Raw genomic sequence first — 7,964 nt, 5'->3', positions numbered from 1 at the left:
AAGAAATTTTACCTTTTTTTTTTTTTTTTTTTTTTTTTTTTTTTTTTGAGGTGGAGTCTCGCTCTGTTCCTCAGACTGGAGTGCAGTGGCGCAATCTTGGCTCACTGCAACCTCTGCCTCCCAGGTTCAAGCGATTCTCCCTCCTCAGCCTCCTGAGTAGCTGGGATTATATGCGCGCGCCATCACCATACCCGGCTAATTTTTGTATTTTTAGTAGAGACGAGGTTTCAACCTGTTGTTCAGGCTGGTTTCGAACTCGTGACCTCGTGATCTGCCCATCTCGGCCTCCCAAAGTGCTGGATTACAGGCGAGAGCCACCACCACACCCAGCCTACTCTCCTATGAAAAAGTCAAGAAACAACAGATGCTGGCAAGGGTGTGGAGAATTAGAAATGCTTTTGCACTCTTGGTTGGAACGCAAATTAGTTTAACCATTGTGGAAGACAATGTGGTGATTCCTCAAAGACCTACAGCCAGAAATACCATTTGACCCAGCAATCTCATTACTAGGTATACACCCAAAGGAATATAAATCATTCTATTATAAAGATACCTGTACATGTATGCTAATTGGAGCACTATTCACAATAGCATAGAAGTACAATCAACCCAAATGCCCATCAATGATAGACTGGATGAAGAAAATGTGGTTCATATACACCTTGGATACTATGCAGCAATAAAAATAAATGAGATCATGTCCTTTGCAGGGACATGGATAGGGGTAGAAGCCCTTATCCTCAGCCAACTAACACAGGAACAGAAAATCATACACCACAAGTTCTCACTTATAATTGGGAACTGAACAGTGAGAACACATGGACTGAGGAAGGGGAACAACACACACTGGGGCCTGTTGGGGAGGTGGGGGGAGGGAAAGCATCAGGATAAAGAGCTAATGCATGCGAGGCCTAATACCTAGATAATGGGTTGATAGGTGCAGCAAATCACCATGGTACACGTTTACCTCTGTAACAAATCTGCATATTCTGAACATGTATCCAAGAACTTAAAAGAACATATTTAAAAATTCATTGAATAAACTGAATATATATTTGCAAGTGTCCCATGCCAATATAAAACACATTGTAATAAGCATGTATACATCTTATTAAAGCAGTTAGAATGAATATCCATATATTCATATTCATATAATTTGATATAAAATAGCAGTTGGATACATAGTATTAATTTTAAAATTCTACTTTTAAAATTTATAATTTTAAAATTTAAATTTAAATTTTAAATTTCAAATTTTTAAAGTACCTCATTTTATTTCTGAGATCTGGAATCTTATTTAGTTGAAAATGTCTCTTCGAATTCTCTAAGTACCATGAGCTTGTGTAGCTTATGCTGCTGCCTCTAATGTAGCTGCTATTGTTTTCAACATAGAATGAGCAAGGTGAGTGGATTTCTTGAACCATTTACTATAATAGAACCTCCAGATATTTCTACCAAATAAATAGTAGAGAACAAATTAAAATAAGCCAAATGTACTTTTACGGCTACTTTCACATCTATTAGATGGAGTCTTTCATAGACATTATGAAAGAGTTTCATAATCCTCACACTTGTTACAACACACAGTCTAGACAAGCAAGATATATTCACTCTAACTAACATAATATCTAAGGGATGATGTGAAGGCTATTGCAGGCATGTACACACACACACACACTCATATCTCACCCAAAGTTAGAGTTTACAAATAGCGGTTTACCTTTTAGGTTCTTAGACAGAACCAGTAAAGAAGTCACACACTTTCAGCCTAATCAGCAATTAGTTCAAATTCAATAGAAATGACATCTAAAATTGGAATCTTAGAAACAAGACTCTACTAAAAGATAACTTTGGAATGCACCAAAAATCGGTTTTTTAGTTGAGAAATATTGTCTGTCACTAACTCTTTAGTCATTATCATTGTATTTCTTGGCACCTACTTCTGGAAAAACCTTTGTAACCACAGGTAAAACATAATATAGAAATGGTCACTCTACCTTAGTTTAACAAATGTATTCAGTTTTTTTAATGACAAAAAATTTACTCTTGAATAGAGATGCAAATATTTAAATTAAGTAATTAAAACCCGGAAGGCAGTGTATTAACAAAATAATACAGCTTGATTTCTAAAAACTTATTTATTCACTTATGTATCCATTTATTTTTAAAAAATCATTCAGCACCTACAGAGTGACAAACTTTGTGCCGAGAACTCAGTCCATATAACAATCTTATTGTGATCTCTAGCATGTAATGGCTCAATTTCTATACTGTAGGGTTTACCTGCCCCATACCGGATTTATCCATAAAATGATTAATAAATTACTGGCTCTTAGAGGAACATTGTAGAGAGACAGAATATGAAGTCTCTCTTTTCTCTGCTTTTGTCCTTCATTTTACTACTCTTTCAAAAGCATTTATGCCATCACGTGGATCACTTTGCACACCCGCAGACCTGTTCCACCATGCAAAATCCTCATTCTTTTCAATCTTCTCCTTCTACCTCCAACACCATTTTCTCCTTCCCTAAGTTTTGAATGGTAATGGTTGGTTGGCAAGTGATCTTGTATTGCAACATCCTCTTATATTTGCGTTTGAAAAGTAGATGTGTATAGTATAAATCTTAAAGAGAAACATGTTTTAAAAAATTTAAATTATTTTAATTGTGGAAAATATATATAACATAAATTTTGACTTGTTAACCATTTATAAACAGACACTTTAGTAGTGTTAAGTACATTCCTTTGTTGTGCAACCATCACTACCATCCATCCTGAGAACACTTTTCGTCTTGGAAAGTTGAAACTCGGTGCCTACTAAACAATAGCTCTCTATTCTCTTCTCCACCTAATCCCTGGGAACCATCCCTACTTTCTGTCTTTATAAGTTTGACTACTCTAGGTACTTTGTATAACTGGAATCATACAACTTTTTTTGTAACTGACTTATTTCATTTAGCATAATGTCCTCAAAGTTTATTCATGTGATAGCATGAAGCAGGTTTTCAGAATTTCCTTCCTTTATAAGGCTGCATATTATTCAACTGTGTGTACATACCCTATTTTGTTAATGTATTTATCTGTCAATGGAAATTTGAGCTGTTTCTATCTTTTGGCTATTGTGAATAAGCTGCTGTCAACATGAGTATGCAAACATCTCAATATTTGGGGTATATCCCCCATTTCTTCCAATTTTGGAGGGGATATACCCAGAAGTGCAATTGCTGAATCACATAATAATTCTATTTTTAATTTTTTAAAGAACTGCCAAACTGGTTTCCACAGTGGTTGCCGTACCGTTTTACATTTTTACCAAGACAAAGGTGTTTTGATTTCTCCACATTTCATCAACACTTCTTTTGTTATCATTATTTTTGATATTAATAGTAGCCATACTAATGGGCATGACGTAGTATGTCATTATGGTTTTTATTTGCATTTCCCTAATAATTCGTGACGTTGAGTATCTTTTCCTGTGCTTATTGGTCAATTGTATATCTTCCTTGGAAAATTCCTGTATAACTCCTTTATCCATTTTAATTGGGCTTTCTTTCTTTCTTTTTTGTTTTCTTTCTTTCTTTTCTTTCTCTCTTTCTTTCCTTTCCTCCTTTCCTCTTTCTTTTTCTCTTTCTTTCTTTCGAGATGGTGTTTTGACATGTTGCCCAGGCTGGTTTCGAACTCCTGAGCTAAAGCAATTCACCTACCTCAGCCTCCAAATTCCTGGGATTCAGGTGTAAGCCACTGTGCCTGGCCTGGGTTGTCTTTTTTTCTGCTGATTTGTAAGAGTTCTTTATATATTCTGGATATTGACCTTTTGTCAGATATATGATCTGATATATATTTTTTCCATTCCGTGGTTGTTTATTCACTCTGTCACTCCATTAACTGTGCACTTTGATGCACAGTAGTTTTAAATTTTGATGTAGTCAAATTTATCTAAGTTTTCTTTTGCATCCTACGCTTTTGGTATCATAGCCAATAAATTATTGCCAACTTCATGCTTTCTGAAGGCTGAAAAAAAAAAAAAAGAAAAAAAAGAAAAAGAAATTATTGCCAAATCTAAATCGTGAAGCTTTTCCCTGTAAGATAAGATGTAGTTTCACTCTTTTGCATGTGGATATCCAGTTTTTCCCAACACTGTTGAAAAGACTTTCCGTTCATCCTTAAACAGTCTTAGGACCCTTTTCTAAAATAATTTGGTCATAAATGCAGAGATTAATTTTGGGCTGTCTGTTGTATTTCATTGGTCTATATGACTGTCATTATGCAAGCACCACACAACTTTTGCTACATTACTGTAGCATTGTAATCAGCTTTGAAATCAGGAAGTGTGAGACCTTCCAAACTTGTTCTTCTTTTTCAAGATTATTTTGGCTATTTGGGGTTTCTCAAGATGTCATATGAACTTTTGGATGGATGTTTCTATTACTGCAAAACACTATTGGGCTTTTGATAGGGACTGAATTGAATCTGTAGATTGCTTTGGGTAGCATCAACATGTTAATGATATTAAATTCTCCAATCCATAAATATCAAATGTCTTTCAACTTATTTGTGCCTTATTTAATTTATTTCAGGAGCATTTTAGTTTTCATTGTACAAGTCTTAGCATTGTTGTTTAAGTTTATTCCTAAATAGTTTATTCTTTTTGATGCTATTGCAAATGGAATTTTTTCTTAATTTCCAAAGTGTTCATTGTTAGTGTATAGAAATGCAATTGAGTTTTGTGTGCTGTTCTGTATCCTTCAAGTTTGCTAAATTCATTTATTAGTTCTAACTACAAGCATCTTCAATGGTGGAATTTCAGATATTGTGACAGTAGAGTGGAGAATGAGACGTTAGTCTCATGTCCCTCAGGATAACTCATGTAGGCTGCAAAACTTCAAGCATACATAGAAGTATGAACTTCATAATGTAATCATTTTAATCTTTAATACATCAGGCCCCTCAAAATTTAGTTTAAATGTTGAGAAGTCAAAGAATGATGTCCTTCTACGAATAAATATTCTAACACATGATGATGTGATGAACGAGATGAATAATTTGTATTTGGATACATGTTTTTAAAGCAATGTTTAGTTAGTAATTGAAAATACTAAACCAGGAGAAAATAATGTGCACTCTGCATACTAGAGAGATATAGAAGCAGAAAGTTTTACCTCAGTCCATAGATCTAGTAAATAAAGATTCAACACTTAAACTTAAGTCATTTGACTCCAATTGATGAATTTTCAGTAAACAATGAAAAATAAAAGTAAACCAATTCAATATACAACTCCAGGAGTTATAAAATAAACAGTAAAATAAAATGGTTGAGAGTAGATTGAAGGAATTAAAAATAAAAGCAAGAAATTAATGGCTCAAAGGAAAATAATAAAATCAATGATAAAACCACAACATGATGTTTTGAAAACAATTAGAATACTAACACGATCCAGAAAAAAAAAGTGAGAAGGGACAAATACATGCACAAAAAATACAACATAATTAAGTTGAATTTATTTTGGGAATGTAAAGGTTACTTAATACTTGAAAATCTGTTAATATAATGCTTGATATTAACAAACTTTAAGAAGGTCAAAGATGTTCTAATACCTGGTTTGGTGGATTGTTTCATTTGGATCTAGGATGATTCACTGTACTTGTATGTATATGTGCATTTGTGCAGGCCCATTTAATTTTGTTGGCTTTTAAAAATATTTGGGTTCTCTCTCTTAATTTGACCCCAATTATAGATATAGTGTTATTGTTCTTAAATTTCTGGTTGCATTTAGATTATTTCTATGAAGACAAGGGGAAAATGATGAATTTATTCAACCATATTTATGACAAAGTTTTGGCTTCCATATTATTGTTTTTGTATTTTTCTTTTATTGTGAACTGTACTAAGTTTTATTCTAGAAGTTGCTGGACCAGTAAGTATTGTTCAAGTTGATGGATTGTATAGAGTTCAGATTTTTGGAATATTCTTGAAAATTATTCTCATTTATGTCCTTAAACCTTGCATAATCTTGTGAAATAATGCTTCATAATGATGACTGACTGTGCACAGACTAACCCATGCTTTAAATAATGTTAGTCATTAGAAAGAATTAAGCTATGATCCTGTATGTGAGAAATTTTCATACTGGTTAATTTGAACAACTATGCTTTAGACTCCTTTACCACAAGCAAGTTTCCAGGAACAGAAAGAGAGTGATCACCGGCCATGAATAAAGTTCCAGTACTCTGGTGGTTCACAGAAGTTTAGAAACCTTTTCAGCCTTGCTACCGTGCATTGCTCATCAGGTGTTTAATAATTGGTCTGAAAAGAATGCTTATGCCACTACCTGGTGGTCAGCTCCTAAACTGCAGTTTGTTCATCCTTTAAAATATGTTTTCTTTTCTTTCTTTCTTTTTTTTTTTTTGGAACGGAGTCTCGCTCTGTTGCCCAGGCTGGAGTGCAGTGACCGGATCTCGGCTCACTGCAAGTTCCATCTCCCGGGCTCATGTCATTCTCCTGCCTTAGCCTCCCGAGTAGCGGGGACTACAGGCGCCCGCCACCTCGCCCGGCTAGTTTTTTTAGTAGAGACGGGGTTTCACCATGTTAGCCAGGATGGTCTCGATCTCCTGACCTCGTGATCTGCCCGTCTCGGCCTCCCAAAGTGCTGGGATTACAGGCTTGAGCCACCGCGCCCGGCCTAAAATATGTTTTCTTTCCTCTTTTAGTCAAAGAATCAGACCTGAAATTATTTAGTTATTAAAAAAATTCATTTGGATAAATGGAGCACCTATTAACTTGCTGTCTTAAAATATTTCAAGGGCTTGGGAAAAAGTCATTTTGGTGTCTTCTAACTTCCCTCTCAAATGTCTCTGAAAGCGATTTATACTGGAAAAAATAGGGAACACATGTTTTGCTATTAATGAGGTTTATGTTCAAAACTATTAACTTTGCCATGTACTTGCTGAATACTTGCATGCTGTTTCATTTTTTGTAAAATGTGACAGTGATAGCTTCTTTAGTATTTGTTGTGAGAATTCATCAATAGTGTATCAAAGAAGATTAACAAATAGCAGATGATCTAATAATGAGGATATTCTCAATAGACCCAGAAAAGGCATGTGACAAAATCCAGCATCCACTCCTGATTAAAAACTCTCTCTAAATGCGAAATTAAAAGGAACTTTCTCAACTTAATAAAGGAACCTTACAAAACCTATGTCAAGTGTCACACTTGGTGAAAAACTAAAGGCTTCTTTCTCCCTAAGATCAGACATAAGAGAAAAGTTATTGCTCTCACTGTTTTTGTTTAATATTGTATTAGAATGTCTATCCAGTGCAATAAGGCAGGAGACAGAAACAACAGGCATACAGCTTGGAAAGGAAGAAATAAATCAAGCTTTATTTGCAGACAACATAATTGTCTAAGTAGAAAATCCAAAGAATCTACAGAAAATCTACCAGAACAAATAAGTAAGATTTTAAAGGTCGCAGGATCAATGATCAATTTGTAAAAATTAATTGTATTTATATATTTTCACATGGGACAATCAGAAATTAAAATTAAAAACACAATACCATTTACAATAGCATCAAAAATATTAAATGCTTACAGATTAATCTTATGAAGTATAGAAGACCTGGTAACTTAAATCCACAAAACCTCAGGAGAGAAATTAAGACCTAAAGAATGGAGAGATAAATTATGTTCATAGACTGATAGACTCAATATCGTTAAAATGTCAGTTCTGTTTCAATTATTCTATAGATTCAATATAACCACAATAAAAGTTCGTCATTTTTTTGTTTAAAATTAGCAATCTCGGCCCAGAAATTCTACCCAGGCTGCTTCAGCACCATGTACCCAGCACTTCGGCTCCTCGGGCGCTCGCGTCGCCTTGTGCGGCCTCCAACCTCAGCCTCAGCTTCGGCTCCCGGCTTGGGTGGGGCGGCCGTGCCCTCGCTTTGGCCCCGAACGCGGCTCC

The sequence above is a fragment of the Rhinopithecus bieti genome, unplaced genomic scaffold, assembly GCF_001698545.2.
Source record: "Rhinopithecus bieti isolate Rb0 unplaced genomic scaffold, ASM169854v2 scaffold_34943, whole genome shotgun sequence".
NCBI lineage: Eukaryota > Metazoa > Chordata > Mammalia > Primates > Cercopithecidae > Rhinopithecus > Rhinopithecus bieti.
Note: the sequence above shows the minus strand (reverse complement) of the source record.